Here is a 23,659-nt window from a genome sequence, read left to right as displayed (position 1 = left end):
GCTATTCTATTCTATTTAACATTTTCTTAATATCTCTGATTCAAAATATTTGTTCTGTTGGATGATATGAAATTTTTTTAGCAAAACCCTCTTCATTGGCTCTTCATTCTCATTGTCCCTCACCCCCATTAGCAAACACTCTATATATGCTCTAAATTTTCCATGTTGGCTTATTTTGTGCTAGTGGGCAAATGATAGAAAACATCATTTACATTAAACAACACATTATTGTTGAACCATGGATATCTCATGGAAACATAGTCAAGTCAGAGATAAATGAATATATAGGTAATATATTCATATACATAGATGAATATATAATATATATTTATATTACTCTATATAGAATATATAGAATAGATTAATATAAATATATATAAATGAGTACATTTATATATCAAATTTTATATGTTTACATGCACTAACATAGATATAGACATTATATATATGTCTATATATCTCTCTGTATTATATCTATTATATCTATATCCATGTATTATATGTCATATGACATATAACACAACATGTAATATGATACACATAACATGGATATGGATATATAGATATAATATAGATATATATATAGATATGTATGTCCATATAGCTATATATGACATATTTTATATTTTATATATATATATATGAATGACATCTGTGAGGCAGAAATTGAGGTTCAAACATAAAGACCTTAACAAGGTGTGTGAGTTGATGAGAGATGTGTTCATGGAATATCTAACAGATTTTAGCAGGCAAATGAAAACAAAGACTCAACGATTACCCCAAAGTTTCTAACTAAAAAGCATACTTCAACCTGTACAGTGCTATGTGATTTTAATATTTTGACATACATAACAAATTTTATTGATAGAACCAGAGAAGTGATTATAGCAGGAATTGTTATCACTATTTTATAAATGAGAAAACAGAAGCTCAAAGAATTTTAGTTGACTTGCTTAAAAGTCTTACAATTAGTAAAGGACAAAACTGGGATTTGAATCTGGGGGCTCTTCTGTCTTTAGATATACTTAAGGATCTTTCCATTTCTAGAGATTCCTCAGCCTGGAGTCCATGGAGCATTAAAATGCCATGTATACATGAATATGTGATTTTTTTTTGGTTGGAGGAACCAGATTTTAAGATTCTCAAAGAGATCATGTCTCAACAGAGTGTAAGAACTCTGTTTCAACATGGTTACCTCTGGCCCCTGTGAATAAAAGTATGATGAATTTGGAGGAATGGTCCTACTTAATAATTACATCCTGGTAAAGTGCATTTCCAGAATAGAGGCACCTAGTGTGAAGAATCATGAGTGTGGAATGAAGAGGAAAAAAAAAGATGTTGGATTTCAGTGAATTTTTAAAAGAAAGCTTTTTTGGGGGGAAGGAGGGCTGGGCTAATTTGGAATTTCAATTAGAAAAATAGGTCAGATTTAAGAGCTTAGACCACAGGGATTTTGTGACAAAGCAAAGGATTTTGAACTCACCAGTATGACTGAGGTTTCTCACCTTGTTTGGTATTTATATAGACTGAATTTTACACTCTTCTGTGTGCTGATTATTAACTGCAGGGGAACTGAATGGAGAAGTCTGGGGAGACTGTGGTTTCTGACCACTGTCAGTATGGAGCTATGGATGGTTCCACTGAGGAGTGGGTGTCTTTTGTTAAAAATAAGCTTAGGTTTTGTTATCAAGGGCCCATTTCTGTCATTTTATAACCTAAAGTCCAATGGATTAGTTTATATTACAGAAGTAAAATATTAGGTTAAATTGGTAATATATGGAAATATCTATTAAGAACTCCTTCTATTGCCATAATTCCTTTTTTCTCATGAGTAGTAAATAGGGAACATTGTTAGATGTTAAACAATGAAGGACTAAAGTGGTAGGGCTGGAATCTGAAACTGCATGAACAAATTTAGACTATAGAAGAATACTTTGGTTGTTCTTCTGTAAATATGCTAGCAACTTTCTAATGTGGAATTGAGTCTACCATGAGGTTTTATTTAGCTTGTTATATAAAATACAAAATCATAAGTAGAAAAGGGCATGAAAGTGGTGTCAGGGTAAAGCATCCCAGATTGCTCTTAACCTCAAATATGGCCCCTAAAATATGGTTTACAGCACAACTGCTTTTGATTATTTGAGTATTTACTGAGGAAATCAGCACTATCACATTAAAATTGATGCACACATTTGTGCTTTTGGCAACTCATTTAAAAAGCTTAGAGCAAAATCTACTGGCACTTACAGGATCTTCCTTGTGATAAAAACATAACAATGTAATTTTCTTCAGATCTACTACCATGAGCCAGGGTATCCTAATAGCCTAAAATTGTTTGTTTAGCTCTGCTTCCATCTCAGGTAGAGACAAGGAAGTTGAAAGTGTGTTTGGGGCTTAAGTTATTCAAATATAGCTGACCTTTCTTCAAGGAAAGATCTATAGCCTGACTGGTATAGCTCAGTGGATTGAGCATGGGCTGTGAACAAAAGGGTTGCTGGTTCAGTTCCCAGTCAGGGCACATGCCTGGATTGCAGGCCAGGTCCCCAAGTGGGGGCCACGTGAGAGGCAACCACACATTGGTATTTCTTTCTCTCTCTTTTTCTCTCCTGTACCCTCTCTAAAAATAAATAAATATAAATAAGTAAAATCTTAAAAGAAAAGATCTACAGAGTTCCCCATCAGAATGCATCGAGTATCTCCCTATTTAGTGTTAAATACCAGGGTAAAGAATCTTGGCTATAAATTTGTGGGGGTGGAGGGAAAGGAAATCAAACTATTTAAAATAGCAACAAGACAAATAGAGTTCCCAACAGCTGTCACAAGCAGATGATAGAGACATCACATTAAAAAATAAATTTTCTTCAGTTTAAGGAAATGCCTTTTGTTTTTCTTTTTGTAATAACAATAAACTTCATCTTAATGACAATATTATGATATGGGAAAAGGAGTCTTTTGTAACAATTTAGATGAGGTGTATTTGAACACATTGTTCTAATTGAGTATTACAGAACTACATTTTTATAGTTCTTTATACTTTTTGAAGCTCTTTTAATATTTATTATCTCGTCAAGTAGATTGGAGTTCTATTTGTGATGTCCAAGTTGACCTACTATATGAAATGAAAAAAAAATTGCTAAGCCTCTCCAGAATCACTTTCTTTTGTTACACAATGAGGAAATTAATGCTATCCTGAATGAATGGCTTAAAAAAATAAATTAATAGGAAGTTGCTTTCTCTACAAATAAATCAACAACCACAATAATTGAAGGTCACAATCAACTGAACTAAATGTCCAGTCAGTTACTCATTTAATTTGACTTTTGGAATATGTTAATTTTACATATTATTAGAAGAAATGAGTGTAGAATTACATTTCAATAGCTGATATTTAAATATCTTTCTTTCACATGGTTATGTCCAGAAAGTATCCAGCCATGTAATAAGAAAAATAAAGACATTTATTGAAGAAGATACCAGAAATATTGTACTTGGGACAATGATGCCTAAGTCCCCTTCAAAGTAGGAACCTTGGGACCTCACATAGTTCTTCCAGTAGCCATTAACTGCCCTATCACATTTTCCTGAATTTAATTGACAGTCTGAAATCTCTTCCCTTTCAAAGGTGGTTTTAGTTTTGGGAAAAGCCAGAAGTCACAGGACACCATATCTGGGCTTTAGGGAGGCTGAGTCACCTGGGTGATTTGCTATTTCACCAAAAGTCCCTGCATGAGACATGATTCGTGAGTGGGCATGTTGTCTTGATGAAGCTGCCAGTCACCAATTGCCCATAGCTGTGGCCTTCTGAATCATTTAATAGTTCCCATGGAGAAATGTTCAAACCTAACAGAAAATTTGATGCAGATTCATCACTCTACTAGCTCAGTTATTTTGAATGGGATGGCCACACAGGACACAGGCTCACTCAATGGTGTCTACCACCCCCAATGACTAGTACAGTGAAGTCATCATTGTTCATGCATGCCCATTCCAGTCCACTCTCCTTGGCTGCCAGGTTACACTGATGTTGAGCAAATCATTCTCATTATATTAACAATGGTTGGACTTTTTCTGGACAGACCTTGTTGTGTGTCTTTTGAAATAACCAATTTTTATTGTATTTCATGTGCTAACAATAAAGTATTATTAAAATTAATCAATCTATAGTAAATTAAAAAGAATTATGCTTTAATGGTTTGGTTTTTTTAATATGCTCATTATTTTTAGTTATATTTTTTCCTATGGAAGGTAAATGATTTTTCTTTTCAATACCCCCAAAAGTAGTCTTTTTCACTTGCATTTAGTTAACATGTAATTTTTTCTCTTCATAATATGATTAAAAATAACTCAGTATTATTTTAATCTATTTTTTAAAATTTTACATAGCAATACAGTTATTTCAAGTTTGAAAATTTTTCTTATACTTGTGCAACTGGGTGTCAAGATAAAATAATTTTTATTTCTTTTGGTGATGAATAAAAATAGTGGTGTAGGTAGCATGGTTTCTGTTCTCCACAAACTCACACTTTGGTGAAGAAGACAGATATAAACATATTTATTGAACATACAAGTATTACATGAACAAAGTGCTATTGCATCCAGAGGGAGAACAATTGATTTTTCCTGCTGCTAAGATGAAGTGCTCCCATATCACTCTGTTCATACTGCAGTTATCTTCTGGATAATGTTTTATTATAATGAATAAAATTTCCATCTCATTTGCTTAATATTTAACCTCTTAGGGCAAAAGCATTCTTATTTATCTCATTATCTCTAGGTCTTATCTTTCTTTATGCTTATTAAATATTTATTGAATTTAGTTTAGTGGACAGGAGTTGGGAGAGTTTGTAGGGGAGATAACATTTAGCAAATGAGATAATATTTTAAAGTGGGCCTTGAAGAATGATGAAGCAGAAAAAGAACAGAATAGAGGTGAGGGTGCAGTTCAGTTCTAGCAAAATCAGGAAGGAAGGAAAGTTTGTGAAATGTTTGTAAATGGTGATTTAATGTGAGGGAGTGGCTAGAAATAAAAATGAAATGGTAAACCCAAACTGTAATTTGAAGGGCCTTCACTAGCATGGTAATTTGTTTACACTTTTCTAGAAATAACCAGATCAGTTCCTAGGAGTAGTGAGAAAGCTGCAAGAAGCAATGACACCAGAAAAAAGGCTGTAACCATAATCCAAATAAGAGAAGATGAAGTCCTGAACTAAGACCATGGCCATGGGAATGGAGAAGAGGACACAAGTGACAAAGAAACCTGAAGGAGCTGGAGCTCCTGCCATGAAACTAACTACTCTGGACTGCTTATACTGGGACTGTTATTTGATTGATTTAAAAAAAAACTATTGTTTTTAAGCTAATGTTGTTTGGAGTCTCTGTTATATCCGTTACAAAGAGCTAATAAAAAGAATACAAGTAATGGGCTCAGTTTGGGAAATGTTAAATCTGAAGTTGTTTTAAGCATTTAGAGTTCAAAATAGTAATTAAAGCTAAAAAAAGATTTGGAAGTCAATTATACTTTAATTCATAGTTAAGCCATAAGTATGAGTAAAATTGTATAGGAAAGTGTAGAGCTAGAAGAGAAGTGAACCAAATAACCAGGGAATATCAGCATTGAAAGGGAAGGCAGATTAAGAGGTACCAGCAAACGGTACAGAGAACAGTCAGAGTTATGGAGGCAAACAGCAATATTTTAAGGGGTATGTGGCCACTGGTTTCAGGTGCCACAGAGTATTTGAGAAGTAGGACTGAGAAGAGATCACTGGATTTGGGAACTAGAGACATGACTATTCTTGCAAGCAGTAATTTTAGTCAAATAGTGGTGAGTAATAGGGAGATCATGAGTTGCTGTAGAGTAAATGGGAAGATGTTAGATTGCAAAGAGGGGTGTTGCAATATCACAGTTTATAGACCAAAGCAGCAGTTTTCATTCTTTTTCATCTCATAGCACACCTAAACTAATTACTAAAATTCTGCAGCATGCCCCCAAATATATATTTTGCCAATATGATTAAAAATAGGTATAATAGGTATAATTTTGATTCATTCACACCAGATGGCTATTGCTTGTTAACTGTTCTCATTTTTTAATTTGACAATCTAAGGGTAAAGAAGTCAGTGTTCCTAACTAAATAGGTATTGCATGTTTTAAAAATTTTGCAGCACACCAGTGTGACTCTTGCAGCATACTGGTTGAAAATCACTGAACTAGAAGAAAATTCAGGGACATGGCAACCAGATGCAATGTGAAGTCTCAGATTGGATCCTGGTTTGAACAAGCCAGCTATAAAAGACATTTTAAGGACAACTGGAGAATATTAGAATATGGACTGGGCATTAGATGATACCAAGGAAATTGCTTACTTTTATGTGTGATAATATTAATTTGAATATGTAGAAAATATTATTAAAATATATATGAAAAGATTTAGTGGTAGGATATCCTAATGTCCATAATTTCCTTTAAAATGTTTCAACATGGAAAAAAAGGGATTTTAAAAAAGTGGTAAAATGCCATCATCCCCACTCAGAGCTTTGAGTAAGCAGTGAAACCTTCTGGTTAGCTGGTTAGAGTTTAAAAGCATTCTAGTGAGACAAATACCATTGTTCTTTCACTCTTCAAGTTACTTCCTGCTAGTAAGGTACATAGTAGAAGAAATCATCTTGCAAGACAGATATCATTCAGTATCTTATATTTTTGAGGATGCATCTAACTTTTTAGAGAATTTTTCAAAGGATTTATGTAACATATAAAATCATAACCACAATTAATTAAATCTCCCTTTTTCATTGTCTTATTTTATTTTTTTTCCATTATCCTTGGATAGGAGATGAGAAGCTCAAACAGATGATGTAATCAACAGCCTCAGAAGAGAGTTCAAAGTTAAATCTATGTCAATCTGATTCCAGTGCTGTTTTCCACTATCTACAATGGAGTTCTTGTATTTATGTATGGAAACGAGTTGAAATAATAAAACCTTAGAGTGTAAACAAACCATTTCTCATCTCTCCTTGCCTCATTTGTCCTCTGCAGCTACCTGAAGATGGGTCTGCTGATGGATCTCACCACTGAGCCCACACCACTCTGCCTGACCTCCTAGCTGTGCTACTAGTAGCACATTAAGACCCAGAATCTCCTGTGATAGGAAGGTTCATGTAGTCATGAGTTCCAGCTTCTCATTTGCTCTCTCCTTGCCCCATTGGCCCTAGGAACAGGGTATTGTCTTTATCTCTATTCTGCAGTCTCCCTCAAACTCTCCTTCTGCTTTAAGATAGGTGCCTTGTTTTGAACCCCACTTGTCTTGCTCATCCCTTAATTGTTCTGCCAAGGTCTTGCCATTTTCCTCTTTTCTAGAAACAAATTCTATTACACCTTCCTGTAGTGCTGGTCAGTGAGTGTGCAGTAAAAGAAAATCCATAACCCACACCATCTCTGCTTGAGTTTGAGGGCTATAATATCTGAGGCTAGTTTGTATTTTCTAGCACCATTTTATTAAACATTTTGGATCCCACATGTTTTGCACTTTTTGGGTGTCAACCTTTGGAGCTAGATGAATTTCTTACTTTCTCCATGCTATCTTCCTTAACTCTGTGTCACTGAAGGTAAACAGTGTTCCACCTATTTTTGACTCACTGCCTTTCTCGGGCTACAGATAATTACAGATAAGAGTGCTGAGCTTTTGAAATACTTTGACAATGACATTTGTTTAATTTTAGGACTGCTTTGATTTGATCAACTACCCTGAAATGGCATGACCTGAAAAGAGAATGTTAATTAATATGATGTTTTAGAATTTATTCTTTAATTTACGATTAAGAAATTGACATATTATTTGTTCAGTAATTTTGACATGGAGGTCTTAACCAATTATCTTTTTTTTTCCATTTTTAAGTTCTCTAAATCAAACAATGATATCATTTGACTGAGATATTTTAGAATTACCATCAAATACAGCAGCAATCTAATATCCTCTTTTGCTTTGCATTTTATTACCTGGGTGTAGAGACCATAGGTTATGTCCTGGTGCATAGTCCATTTTCTGTATCACTTACTCAGCTGACAACCTCTGTGCACAATCAGAATGAATTTACCTACTGATGATGCTATAGTGTGTGTGTTTACTGTGCAACCTTTACAGTTAATTATACAGTAGAAACTGGCTTGGCTAAGACATGAGAAAATAAAGAATTACATTTCACGGGAGAACAAAAGCCCACCTAAAGGAGGAGTATTTTCAGAATGGTTACAATATTCTTAGAATAGGTGTGAATGATTGGTTGGAGGACGTGGTCATTTTCTTCCTGGACATTGACTTCCAAAGATGTTTGGACTCTTAACAGCTCTAATTCTTTTCTACTTACAATGGAAGTATTACCTATGATTGCTATAAACTCTGAGTATTTATAGTTTCATCTTGTACTACCTCTTGTTTACTAAGGTATAGTAAGTTCACTAAGTAAGTAGTGATGCATGAAATTTCATTTTTCCTTAAATTTCCTTTCTAATTTTTAAAAGATGTGCACTGTCTCTGTCATTTCTTTTTAATCTGCTCTACCTCATCTATGACATTGACAATTTTGAATCAAAGTACTTTAACCTAGGCCAAAATGCTTGGTTTTATTTGCACCTGAATAGATGTAAATAAAACACGTTTTAGGGCAAGCAGTTTAAATTTTTTGTAGGTTAGTTTTCAAATTTGTAGAATGTTTCTAACAAGCTCTTCTTGTAATTGTATGCACATGTAGTTCATAAATTTGATATAAAGAACATTATATGCCATAGTTTTAATCGCTGTCAGCTAACAAAAGACATCATCTCCATCCCCCTTCAAACCAAGTTTTTACACACAGAACATCTCTTTTGATGTATGCGCTAAGATACTGTTTTAGGAAATGTTAATTATTGCTATATAAAAGTGAAGTTAAGGTAGCTGGAGTTGCAAATGGATAATAAATCCATTCTTTTATGTTTTATAGCTATTTCTGATATTTATAGATCTTTAGCTTTGTTTTAAAGACATCATCTTGTTTTGGTTTGACGTAATATTTTATTCAAAACCCAATTTACTCACTCTATGTGTATTTTTTTCTTTTTTAAAGAATATTTTATTTATTTTTAGACAGAGGGGAAGGGAGAGGTAGAGAGAGGGAGAGAAATATCAATGTGTGGTTGCCTCTTGCACACCCTTCTACTGGGGACCTGGCCAGCAACCCAGACATGTGCCCTGACTGGAAATCAAACTGGTGACCCTTTGGTTTGCAGGCTGGTGCTCAATCCACTGAACCACACCAGCCAGGGTTATATGTATTTTCTATGCTATAACATTTTTTCCATTATATTTAGGGGATCAGAAAAAAATTTTATATATGGAAAGTAAGTTATTTCCCTGAGGACTGCTTATTTTTTAATATGAAGTTAATTTGGGTTTATTTTTCTTATAAACTACTGTAGCAGTTTCCCAATGGAATTATGTTTAGGTTTTTAGAAAGTTAACACATACAGGATGTGAATTTTCTTTTTCTACATTAATTAAAGATGAGCCTCAATGAAGGTTATAAATAGTCATGATGGAGGAATTCTTTGTTTCATATGATATATTCCTGAAAATATACCCATGGACAAGATTTTAGTTAATAATTCACATTTTATTTACTTCTTGGGCAATTGGTAGGTAGAGGAAACCAAAGGTTTTTAAAATTAGGTTAAATCATCATTTTCAAAAGCAAGTAGGCACTTTCTAATTCAGTATAAAGTTCAAGTTTTGCTCATTAGAAATATGAGGGTTTTTTTTGTGACATATTTCTATCAAAATGGAAATGATTGACCACTGTTGGTGAAAAATCTTTTCATTCTTATATGTCTACTCATAGGTAGGATTCTTTGGCATGTAATTATTAGTAAACTTATTATACACCTACAGATATGTACATCTTGCTCTAGAGAATGATATGCCAGACTCCGAGGGCTTGTGCACATGTGTTTTTTTTAAGTTAATCTGAGACATTTATAAAGTGTGTATAATCAGCTCCATTTTCAATAATATGCCTCCCTATGCCCACTCTGCCTGTTGGTGTAAACACTAGCAAAAATTACTGTTTATTCAACACTTATGTTCCTGACATTGTTTTAAGTATGTTTTTGCACTGCTTAACACTATTCCTAGTAATGTCCCCAGTTTACAGGCCCTGAAATTAAAGCATGCAGAAGCAATTTGTTCAAAGTCCCTAGCTAATAATGGATGGGTTCAGGATTCAAATTTAGGCAGCCTAACTGCAGAACAAGCTGTTTTAATTGCTATCTTCAATTGCATTCTTTCCAGGGAGAATAAGAATTCCAGAATAACAATGTATTCTTTTATTTCTGGACTCAGGCTACATTATTAGGGGGACTTCTCTGTTACCATGACCTCATACAGCATAGTGGCCTTCTCAGTAGACCCTACAACTCAATTCAGAAAGCTCTGGAGTGTGTGCAGGTGTGTTTTCTCTGTTCCTGGAGGTGATCCTACACTGTTCACCATGAATGACATGTGGTATGTAAATAAATGCACATTGTGTGCTGTGCTCTGGAGGTTTGCAACCTGGTGGCCTTGATAATATGTGAGGAATCTGTCATGATTAGGAATTGGGACACTTTCCTGTAAAAACAACAACAACAATGAGGATGAAAGTCATTTTTGTCAAAAAGTTGTAAATGTTTGTAAAAATCAAATAGCTCAGGTTTTATGATGTAAAATGTACATTTGTCCCTGCTCTTCTAATACTTCTATAGATAGTCACTTTAAATAGTTTGAAATGGAACTCTTCAGATATTTAACAAGCCCATACAGAAATGAATATTTCTGTCTAGATATAGTTTATACTTTGTATAGGTGCTATATATTATATATTTGTTTTTTATAGAATATAATCAGACTTTATTGTTCCGGCATATCCTTTTCTAGTTAATGTATTATAATTATCTTTTCATTTCAGTACTTTATGTAATAATGTATTGAGAATTGGCTCATTTTTAAAAGTTGAACATTCCTTTCTATGTATCTATTTGATGTAAATAAAATAAATAGCATTTAAAATAATAAAATAATTTATTTAGCCAATCCCTTACTAATGGAAATTGGGTTGTGTCCTTGTCATATGATTCAATCAAACAGTGCAGGGCAAAGGGGCATAATCTTGCCTTCAAGTATTAAAAGAGTTTTGTGCTTCTTGGACTGCTAGATATTTATCCATGTAGCAAATTTTCAAGGTGTCCTATTAATAATGACAGATTTTATATAACACAACTTTTGTAGTTGGGAAGCTTAAGGAACTCTCCATGTTTGACTGACTCATTAATTCTCACTATATTTTTGTCAGGTGAGAGGTAAAAATTAGCTTTTTTAAGTACTGTTTTTAAAGATCAGACAGCTACAAGGGTTCTAAACCTGGAGTGTTAGGTTTTAGAATTGCTTTAGTTATTCCTGTCTTAGAAAGAACTTATCAGTCTTGGGAGAGTTGCATGGTTGGCTCTACAAATGTTTTTCTTGTAGCAAGTAACAAAAAGTTGCATTAAGGAAGCAGTGATGTTTTCTGCATCTGGTTTTACCTTTAGTTGAGGGGTGTCCCAACTTTTGGCATCTGTAGGCCACACTGGCAGAAGAAGAGTTGTCTTGAGTCACACATTAAGTAAACAAACACTAACGAAAGCTGATGAGTCAAATACAGGTTTTAGGTAAATTTATGATTTTGTGTTGGGCTGCATTCAAAGCCACCCTGGGCTGCATGCAGCCTGTGGGCTGTGGTTTGGACACCTCATGCAAGGACTCATAAAAGTTTCTTTACTTTGTTGAAAAGTTCATCAGTTTCTTTTTCTCCAATTTTGTAAAAAATGTTAAAAATCTGTTCTGATGTCACTTTGGATATGAAAAGTATTTTGTGAAAACTTCTACAAATAATAATCATAAGCAAGTGAGTTTAAGTGGCAGTAAAATCGATGTCCTGGAGGAACGCAATATTGTGTTAACTGCTCAGTTGTTACCTGCCCTTTGAAAAGTGGCATGAAGTGGGACAAAAATCTTAGGACTGAATTAATCTTAAGAAAATTTATTGTTGCATTTTGTTAGTATGAGCATTTTCTGTAATTTTATTAAAATTAATTTTAAGGAAGAATTATTATAAATATATTCACATGCATTGTGTTCAAAGTGTTCTGTATAAGGTTTTCAGATCCTGGTGATGTAGAAGATATATACCACAATGAAGAATATATGATCAATTTTGTAACATTAGAGAGAAAAGCTACTTAAAATTCTGTTTCTTCAGTACAATAATCATGTTTATCTAAATTCTGGAGAATGTGCAAGTGTGTTAATTCAGTTAGTGATTTCACACATCCTGTCTCATAAAAGAGGGGGCTTTTTAACTGACCTTAAGTAAGTATTCCCACTGTATCAAAGGTTCTCAACCTCCAGCCAATGTTATATGCTTAATTTTCTAAGAATCACCATCTGGAGGTGGACTCAGTTACATAGCAACACCCTGTTAAGTTTGGATTTACCCCACTGACTCATTCTTTGGAATATGTCACAAGAATCCCCCCAAACTTAGAGAACTTTTGTTGTGATATTTATGGAATATTTACAAGGATTGTGCAAATTTCATTGAAAAATGTGTTAATGGGACCTAAATAGCCAAATATATTTCTCCTTTTCCACAATCTACATAAGTCCATACTTTATTAGACTCTGTTAGAAAACACGTTGGTCTATTGCTCCCCTCTTAGTGGTTTTACTACTTTCATCATTTTTCACTCATTTAGCAAACATTTATTGGATATGAAGTCTGTCTGAAAAAGTCTAGCCATTGTTAACATTAGGAAAACAGTTTCTGCTACATTGATGTAACCTGGCAGCCAAGGAGAGTAGACTGGAATTCACATGCATGAACAATGACAACTTCACTGTAGCCATCAGAGGGGGTGGTGGATACCTTTGAGTGAGCACATGTACTTTGTGGCTGTTGCATTTAAAAGGACTGAGTAAGTAGAGCAATGAATCTGCATTAGATTTTCAGTTAAGCTTGAACATTCAATTGTGGAAACTATTCAGATGATTCAGAAGCCTTTGGGGATGATGCAATGAGTGCAGCACAAATAAAAGTGTAGCACACCCTTCAAAGATGGTTGAGAATCTGTTGAAAGTGATCCAAGTATTGAAGGGTCTGTAGCAAGCAGAACACCTGAGAATGTTGAATGTGTACAGGCTGAAATCAAAAAAGATCAGTGACTGATAGTGCAAGAACTAGAAGCTGACCTAGTGATTCAAAAACTACTATGTCTGAGATGTTGAGATAATATCTTGACATGAAACATTTTGTGGCAAAATTCACTCTATGGCATCTGCTATCAGATCAGAGGAACATCATACTCCTGTTAAGAGAATTGTGTGAGGTCCCAAGGTGCCTATTATGAAAGAGACTGAGGTGTCATTGTTCTATGTACAATGTTTCTTGTATCTTCTTCAAGAAATGTCTCTATTTTTCACAGTCCATGGCTGGATACTTTCTGAACAGACCTCATATTTTCTAAGTAATAGATATGGGGAATATGAAGGTGAAAAGACATGCTTCTTTTCCCCAAGGCTGTGAAAAAAGCAAAGAGTTATACTATAGGGAGAAAATGGCAAAAATATATGTAGGAGTACTGGTTAGTGATGAGGCATGGAAGGACGTGATCAGCTGTGGATGAGTTGTGAGAAGTCAAGGAAGTTAAGTCTTGAAGGATGAATAGATTTTACCAAATGAATAAGAAGAAAAAGGCTTCACCTTCAAAGATAGAATAAACAGAGAGGTGTGTATTCAACAGGGAAACAGAATGATTTTAAAATCAATATTGATTTGTGTATATACACCTAACACAACTGGGATATAGAGCTAAGGGCAACAAGCCACTGAAAAGGCACCTAGAGGAGAAATTAGAATAAGACCAAAGTAGGACTGGCATAACTATAAAAATGCATTTAACTCTACCTTGTGATTGAAGTATGTTTTAGTCAGTTTGGGCCGCTATGACAAAATACGACAGATTGGGTAGCTTAACCAACAGATGTTTATTTCTAATGGTTCTAGAGGCTGAAAAGTCTAAGATAAGGCTGGTAGCAAGCCTGAAGTCTGGTGAGGGCCCACTTACAGACTTGTAGACAGTCACTTTTTGCTTTATCTCACATGGATAAGAAAGATAGGTAATCTCCTTGCATCTCTTCTTACAAGGGCACTAATCCCATCCATGAGGGCTCCATACTCATTACCCCAATTATCTCCTCAATGCCCAATCTTCAAATCCATTCACATTTGAGATTAGGGCTTCAACATATGAATTTGGAAGAAATAAAAACATTTAGTCTATATTAATCTGGAAGCCACAGATTTGAAGTGGGTGACTTTATGTCCTTAGGAAAAGCCCTCTAGCTGCAATCTGCATAATGAATTTGAGGTATCAGGGGTGTAAGGAAGGACCAGTTAGTTAAGAAACTATTGCAGTCAGTAGTCCAAGTGGGAGATGATGGTGTCCTAGAATTAGGGAAGGATTGGAGAGATCAACTATCTTGCATGAAAATAGAGTGTAGGATTATTGGTGATTGATTCAATATGGGGAGTATGGAGGTGTGAAAGGGAAGTTGAATTCAGGGTAATTGCACCAGGAGATACCTGAGGAAGAGTTTTTGTGGTGAAGGTAGCACATTCCATTTTGGACATTTGAGTTTGAAGCCCTTTGGGGACTTTAAGGTGAAGGTTTTGAAAAGGCAGTTAGATATCTGTGTTAGAAACTTAGGGCTGAAACCTAGGCTTTGGAAGTAATCACATTTAGTTGGTACTGAAGCTGTGGGAATTGACAAGACCATCAGGGAAAGCACCTCAAAGGAGAAGAGATGGTGATCATACACAGAACTTTGAACAACACTGACAGTGAACACATGGATGGTAAAGGAGAGCCATCAAAAGAGATTGAGAAAGAATGCATAGAAAAACAAAAGAAAGAAGCAGTTTATTAGCAAACTAATTGTATTATTGATCATGCTTTCATCAGTGTGTCTAATATTTTTTTTCATATGAGTCAAATATAATTTCTTGACAGGTATATTGCTTTATTTTTAGACAAAATGATTTTCAATTCCCTGTTAACTAGACACTGGGCTCCAATTATTTTAGACAAGACAATTTTAGAATTTGGACCATGCTTTCATGAGGTATTTCTAGAGGAGAATAGTAAATCTAAACTCTTCTGGTTCTGTTACAAATTTCGATCATCCAGAACCCTACTGTGTGGTCTTATTCCCTGGAAGGACCCTCTGTCTGTCTCAGGGTCCTCTCTCCTTTCAGTGTCTCAGGGCCAAAAAAATGAAACTGAAGCTGAGCATTCAGCACAAGCTGTATTTAATGGCCATAGATTGGAGAAGGGAGTCTGACTCACAGATCAACTTCTTGTTCTAGAGGAGTCTGTGGGAGATTATATGGGGGCAATATAATGAGGAGGATGCATAAGCTTTAGTTTTCAGGGAATGAGCTCAGCTCTTCCCAGTACTGGGGTACCACCCCTTTTCTTCCCTTATATGGGCCAAGTGGGATCTGTCATAGCGCAGTTAGTGTATCAGCATGCAAATGTATTATAATCAGGGTATAATGAGGTTCAGCATCTCCTGAAGGTCAGATTCAATGCCATCTTAGTTCAGGACAGCTTTGGTTAGTTTTTGTTGTTCTAGTTTTCCTTTTTTTTCCTTCTTGTAACTGAATTGAAAAGATAAGTACACAAGGTTTCAACAGCTGGGGCCTATAGTCATGGTGACAGTTCAAGACACCTTCCTTTCCTTCAGGACAGGAGCAATAGAAAAAGGGAGTGGGAAGAAGGTGGGAATTAGAACAATGTATTATAAAAGAGGATATTTTGAGAGGAAAATTTTTATCTCCTAAAGACACATTGTTCTTTTGCAAACTGTATTTTAAAAAAATACCTAGATTATGTGATCACTGAGGACTGACAATGGACTTGTGCTAGTGTATGAGTAAATGTAGTAAGGTTTATGAACTATTCAAACAACTTGTCCCCTTAGTTGTTAAAATTCCCCTCATATTTTCATCAATCATCTAATCCTGTTATTTACTCAAGAGCCCTATTTGTACTCTTTAGATATTTAAAAAAAGATTTTTATTTATTTATTTTTAGAGAGAAAGGATGGGAGGGAGGAAGAGAGGCAGAGAAACATTGATATGTAGTTGCCTCTCCCATGCCCCCTTCCAAGGACCTGGCCTGCAACTCAAGCATGTACCCTAATCAGGAATTGAACCAATGGCTTTGGTTTGTGGGATGATGCCCATCCCACTGAGCCATACCAGTCAGGGTATTATACTTTAGTTATTTTAATTTTCAAATAAAATTATTGGATTAATGTGTTGTAGATGTGTCTGTGTGTGTAGACATAGATATTCTGATTGTTTGGGTATTTTATAATGGTGAAAACTATAACCTTGTAGCTTTCAACAAGTTTGAAAGTCTCAATAACACATTATAATTTTTGGCAACTGCCTAGCCATATATTCATACAACATGGGGTATATTCCTCTTATAAAAAAGCTGTGTTTTAAACCTGTGCTTGCAGGTAGATTATAGCACATATTTTCCCAATGGAAATAGTGTCATAAATGGGACTTGGATTCAAACCTTGCCCACAGAAGTGGTTTGAAACATGTCCAGAAATTATTTGACATTTGCAACCTTAGAGCCTAATAATTTATCTGCTTTTAATGTGGCCTGCATTTAGGGACTTACTTCTAAAGAATATGAAAAAAAGTAGAAGTGACACAATGTGACTTTAGAGATAGGTTATAAAAGGCAACCCAGCTTCCTTTTCTTCCTTTTTCCTGGATTACTCACACTGAGGGAAGCCACCTGCTTCTGGACACTGGGGTGGCCTGCAGAAAGGCCCACATTGTGAGGAATGAGGGCTTCCTGCCAACAGCCTGTGAGTGCTCCATCTTGGAAATAGACCCTCTAGTTTCTGTCAAGCCTTGAGAAAACAATAGTCCTGGTTGGTAATCCAAGTACAACCTCATGAGAGACTGAGCCAGAACCATCTAGCTAAGCTGCTCTTAGACTCCTGTCCCACAGAAACTGTCAGATAATAAGGGTGTGTAGTTTAAGCCACTAATTTTTTATAATTTATTATCTATAACTAATATACTTATCAAAACCTGTTTAATAAGCTGAAACTCTCTGATTTTTCAGTGAAACACTATTTTAAAATATGATTTTAAGCAAAGTAGATGTTGTGTAAAGAATATGATTTGAAAACATTTTCTTGTGGGAGGAAAAGTAGATTAAATTAGAGAAAGATGATGGAGATTTTTTTTTGTCTTAAGATTCTAAATGGGAATTTTGGCAACTTTCAGCAGGTCTTTCAGATTTTAAATTGGATATGATTTTATTATACTTATGATATTCCTTCCATCAAATTTAACAAAATTGTCTTTTTTTGCCTCACATATCAGAAAATTATAATGAGAGAATGAGAAGTGAGAGAGGAAGAATGATTTTCCTCAGGCAAGATTTGGAAGAGATATGTGAAAGAAGAAGGGGGTTGAAGAGAAGTATGAGAAAGAAGTGGGAGCCGTTTGGCAGCCAGTGATGAGAAGCAGGAGTGGAGAACACAGTTCATGCAAACCCATTTGAAAAAGAACAAAGGTGTTAATGCAGTACTTCCATTGTAATAAGAGAAGAATCCATTGCTCCCTGAGGCAAGTTAGGTTCAGATGACCTTGTGTTTAATGTGGTCAGAAGGAGGCAGGGGCCACTGATCATTTATGTGCAGAAACCTTGCTTATGAAATATGATTAGTTTTTATACCACTCCTTATTTCAATGTACATTTTGTTATCCCACCTACCCTTTTTTTTAGAATTTCCATATTCTTGTTTTCTACTTGAATAACCAGATTGTTGACAGTAAATGTTTGTCAAGTGACTGATTGCCTACTTTCTGTGTTGTGTATAAAAGCCAGATTGATTTTTGCCAAGTACAAAGAGGACATTTTGTCCTAATACATTTTGCAATTTGCAAAGGAAGATGTTTAAGTTAATTATATGATATAGGAACATTGAGTTGGTTAAAAGTGAGAGACATCAGAATTTCCACCAGGGCTGGAAACATAGAGAGATGAATCTGCCTTGCTTCAAATGAGCTCAACGATAATTTCTGTAATTCCTATAGTTTCTTTCTTCAGGCCTTTCAGAGGGGTGAATCTTTGCAGATGGTTCTGGTAGAATTTCAGGCAGGCCTCTATGTGCAAATGAAAATGATTGCTGACAAGTTAAAATTCCTGCTACATGCTATCATACAGAGCTTTGGTAAATACAGTGTTAATTCATTGCTAATGAATATTTTCACAAACGTGATTTTAATAGGTCACCCATAATGTCCACATTCATTCTTGTCTCTATTTTCTTCTTAGGTTTCTATATGAAAACATCAGGTTATAATTCAGGATACACACACACATGTACTTCCTTAGTATCAATCACTTATCATTCACTTTGAAGGAGAAAAATAGGATCTGTTACTTCCATGCATCTGGTGATCTATAAAATACTATATAGATTTATTGCATTCAGATTTCCTATTGAGAACTCAGACTTTATCTTACTTTGACTAAAATCAGTGGGTTCATAATATTTATATTAAGGTAAACCAAGAAACCAAATATACTCAGGATTTTTTTAACTTTGTTCCTTGAAAAAAAATTCAACTCTCAGCTTCCTGGCTTTGAAGTTTTTGTTGATAAAAAAATTGAAACAGTTTCTGTAGAGGTAGACATTTTGTATTATCTTTGTAGAATGAAAATTGGCAGATTTTTATAATTCCCCACAAAGCAGCATTATGGAAACTATCTTTTTATGTTTATACAACATGTTCAAATCAAGAAAGATAAAAGTGCTAATAACATGATATCAGTTTTCTCTTGGGAATTCTAAGTGATAGAATGAACGTTGACGTGGAAGGTGCATCTGAGAGGGTTGTGTCACCTGAGAAAAGACTTATATAATTAAGATGAGTAAATGGAAGGCAGACATGAAAAACCTCATTTGAATATAAATGAGGAATTGACCATATAAATGTAATGAGGCTTTCACAGGTTTTAGTGTAACCAATTTGGATTGGAAGAATGGAGGAACAAATAGATGATGTTTGGTATGAATTTAGTTCACAGGGCAACTGATCTACATGAGAGTTTCTCAACGGTTGTACCACTGATGTTTTGGGCTCTCTCGTTCTGTTTTGTGGGGTTGTCTTGTGTGTTATAGACTATTTAGCATCATCCCTGCCCTCTACTCCATAGATGCCAGTAGTGGCACTCCATCCCCCGAGTTTTGACAACAAAAACTGTCTCTCACTTTGCCATATGTTCCTTGGGAGTCAAAATGGCCCAAGTAGGGAAACACAGGTCTAGATAAGCTTGTAGGAAACATTGCATTGAGATAGAAACTTGTGTTTAAAGTTACAGTAAGACATTTCTGAGGAACAAGTAATTTTTTTTTGCTACAGGGAAGTCAAAGGTTCTTTGAAGAGGACACCTACAAACTCAACTTCCCAGGTAGCTACCCAGACCTGGGTGGGGGGCACTTTCCTTAAATGTCATGGTATTTTCATGCCTGCTAGCTTCTAGAGTAGTGGTTTCCAAATTTGAGTGTGCATCAGAATCACAGGGAGGGCTTGTTAAATCACAGGTTATTTGGCCTCCATAGTTTTTGATTCAATAGATCTTATCCAATTGATTGAAGAACCTTAGAGAAGCTTTGCCTTTCTAATAGATTCTCAGATGAAGCTGTGACATCACAAAGAGACTACATTTTGAGAACCACTTTTCTAGAATAAACAAACTTTGGCTTTATTTGATTTTAGTTCGCTCTTGATTACCTTCATGATTTTCTTTATGTGCAAGCTTGCTGCCTTTAGATTTTCTTGTTCACACTTGCACTTTCTGTTTAATCTTTGCCTTGTTTACTTCCTATGATACTTAACTGTCTTCCTTAGTTCACAGTCTGCACTAATGGATGAAGGAAAAATGCCTCCTCTTTATTTAACTTCTTTCCTTGGGCATTTTCCCCTTTGATTCATATAATATTAACCTTAATTTTTCTTATGCTGTATCCTGTACCTTCTCCCAAGGTTGTCCGTTTTTCAGGACATATGGGCCTTAAGGATGAATTATGTATATATATAATAGTTGTCAAAAATCTGGGGTAACTTAGCATTTGATATACTATTTTGACTGCAGTAACACATTTTTAGAAAATATCTATCTGAATTTTAGACAATTTTTTCATCTGTAAATTATTTCTTAGACTTCATCTTTCTACAAAGGACCTTTGAACTATTTTGCATAAATGTATAATTTTACACTTGGCCACATCAAAGCTTATTTGTGAATTTCCTACCCACTCAAATACCTATCAGACTATATTTTATTGCTCATTAAATATTACTTAGTATCATATGCATTCTTAGAGATATTATGATACTCTCTCCTTTATCAGGAGAGATAAAATTTAAATGACTTGTTTAAATGCTTTGTTATTAAAATGATTTGTTTTAAAATATATACATATACAATGTTGGGGAGGAGGAAATTCCCCCTTCTATCCCACTTCAGTTGTTACAGCTAGACTAATAATAAAATTGACACAAAACTGGATTAACAGGAGAAAAAACAATTTAATAAATGCACACAGGAGCTCCTAAGTGAAGCTCAGGGAAATGATTGAAGCTGGCAGTTATTTATACTTTTTAGACAAAGAAACAGTCATGTATGAAGAATTAAAGGATGAAGAAATTTAAGTTTAGGAGCTCATTAGTCAAGCATCTAAGCAAAGTTTGGGCTTGTGTAGTAAATTAGTAAAGGAGTAACAAGGTTTGTTTATACAGGCTTTTTGACCCTGGATTCCTGAACTCTAGTGATAAGGGTGTCTCTTTCAGTCCCACCCCTGGAGCAAGGGGACCAGCTTTCACAGGTATGATTTATTTCCTGCATCCTGTATCCTGGATACAATAGATAGTTAATGTGCCTTTCTAGAATTGGTTGCTTGTCAAAGTAACTTTATTTTTTTCATAATTTATAAATAACTTCAAATTTTAACTTGCAACTTAACATCAATGACTTTATCGTGAAAGACACATTTTGAATCATCAGTGGGTTTTTTCCTCAGAGCATTTTTTTCACTTCTATTTTTGACAGTAACTTTCTTTTTTAAATTTAATCTTTATTGTATTTTTCCATTATCATTTAGTTCCCTTATAACTCCCTCCCCCAAGCAATCACCATACTGCCGTCTGTATTCATAAGTCATTTTTCCTCTGCTCAATCCCTCAAGCCTCTAACCTCCCTCCACAACTAGCTGTCATTGGCTCTCCATCTATGAGTCTGTCTATGTTTTGCTAGTTAGTTCAATCAATTTATTCATTAGGTTCCACATATGAATGAAATCATATGGTATTTGTCTTTCTCTGACTGGCTTATTTTACTTAGCATAATATTCTCTAGGTTTATCCGTGCTGTTGTAAAGGGTAAAATTTTCTTCTTTTTTACAGCCGATTGTGCTAAGTAACTTTAACCAAAGCAATCAATATGCAATTGCAGGGTATTTTGGGGCAGCCTGCCCAGGTCTCCAACAGTTGGTCCTCAGGGGACCATCACTCTATATTTTGATATGTCAATTCCATTTGGTGCATGTTGGTAATGATCTTCCTGTCCATGACAGAAGGGAATCACAGGATCCTACAGAAGAGGAAAAAATGTTTTTCTCTACTCTTTCCAGCCCTGGAAAGAGCCCTGGTTGAGACTCCTGTAATAAAAGACAGATTAACAAAAAAACAAACAAGTTTATTAGCACATATGTCTCATGTACATGGGTGACAGAAAAAAATGAGTAACTCCCAGAGGTGGATTAGAATTCAGATTAAATGCCATCTTAATAGGAAAAGGGAAGAGAGGATGTAGGCCTCTCAGGGGAGACTAAGTGATTCTTAGTAAAGATGAATGGGACCTGAGAAGAATAAATGGGAGGTATGATAGTGATAAAGTCTGCCTGCTTGTAGTATTGACTTCTAGTCTCCTGTGCTATGACAAGGGTCAGTCCTCTCTGGTTGGTGAAATTCAAGGGAAAGAGATTTATGGCAATTGAGTTCCTTTAGGAAAATCTGTCTAAGTAGAAAATTTCTCCCTGCATTTGCTGTTTTGCAAGTATCTACAGCTCAAAATAATCAATATACCAAAACAACATATTTTGGGGTAGCATATTCTGCTACCCGTCAATCCCATTTCAATTTTGGGTCACAAATAGACTATTTCTTCTCTAGCCCCACATGATTTTCTTGGACCTGATTCTATTTTTTTTAAAGATTTTATTTATTTATTTTTTAGAGAGGGAAGGGAGGGAGAAAGAGAGAGAGAGAGAAACATCAATGTGTGGTTGCTGGGGGTCATGGCCTGCAACCCAGGCATGTGCCCTGACCGGGAATTGAACCTGTGACACTTTGGTTCGCAGCCCACACTCAATCCACTGAGCTACGCCAGCCACAGCGACCTGATTCCATTTAAAGAGCTGACTGCAGTGAATCACCATAAACTGACAGTTCTATCACTCTGGAACTTGCAGTATAATTATTTTAGGCAGGTTTCATAGCCAGGACAACATGGTTTGCAAGTACCATTAGAAACAGCTTCTTAGGTAGTAGTGAGAGAAAACTTTATTGATTATACAACAGGCCTTCCTTGCTCCCACCTCTGCATTCTCGAAAGCTACCTTCCACTTTTACAAATCTCTGTCCCCTCTTTGTTGAGCTAACTCCTGGTCATCCTTCAGTTGTCAGCTTGCACAGGACCACCTCACCATCTCAGAAGAGTCTTCCATGACACCCAGGCCAAGCCATTCTGATGTTTGCTCCTGGTGTACCTGTACTTACTTTTCATAAAACCTCAAACAGTGCAATTATTTAACTATCTGTAATAATATGGTGAATAACTCACTTGCTTGTGATTTTTCTAAGGGACGTGTCTATTTTTGGGGACAATTTAAATCCATGGTGTCTAGACCACTTGCCTAGATGTACCTTGGTATTTTTTTAAACTTTTGATTGTTTTATTTTCCATTACTCTTTATCCCCCATATACATACCCCTTCCCCACCACTGTTGTTCATGTCCATGAGTCCTTTTTTCTTTTGTTGCTCATCCCTCTACCTTCTAACTTCACTGCCCCAGAGCTATCATCCTGCTTTCTATCATGAGTTTGTCTCTATTTTGCTTGTTAGTTCAGTTTGTTCATTAGATTCCACATATGAGTGAAATCATGGTATTTGTCTTTCTCTGACTGGCTTATTTCACTTAATTAATGTTCTCCACATTCATCCATAAGGTCATAAAGGGTAAAATTTTCTTTTTTTATGGCCAAGTAATATTCCACTGTGTAAATATATACCAGAATTATTTTATCCATTCATCTGCTGATGGATACTTGGCTGCTTCTAAACCTTGGCTATTGTAAGTAATGCTACAATGAAAATAGGAGAACTTATATTCTTTTCAATTAGTGTTTCATGTTTCTTTGGATAAATTTCCAGAAGTGGAATCACTGGGT

The 23,659-nt window shown here is 35.3% G+C and overlaps 1 long non-coding RNA gene across 1 annotated transcript; it reads right to left on the bottom strand.

Annotated features, from left to right (window-relative positions):
- Nucleotides 1-16,782: 16,782 nt before the first annotated feature.
- On the bottom strand, nt 16,783-21,591 carry LOC118497388. Its single transcript, XR_004899912.1, has 3 exons — nt 21,072-21,591; nt 20,047-20,049; nt 16,783-16,796 (listed from the first exon to the last, which is right to left on the bottom strand). It is a non-coding gene; the product is annotated as an uncharacterized LOC118497388 (long non-coding RNA).
- Nucleotides 21,592-23,659: the final 2,068 nt, after the last annotated feature.

Source organism: Phyllostomus discolor, chromosome 11 (genome assembly GCF_004126475.2).
Source record: "Phyllostomus discolor isolate MPI-MPIP mPhyDis1 chromosome 11, mPhyDis1.pri.v3, whole genome shotgun sequence".
NCBI lineage: Eukaryota > Metazoa > Chordata > Mammalia > Chiroptera > Phyllostomidae > Phyllostomus > Phyllostomus discolor.
This window is presented reverse-complemented; position numbering and strand designations above follow the sequence as displayed.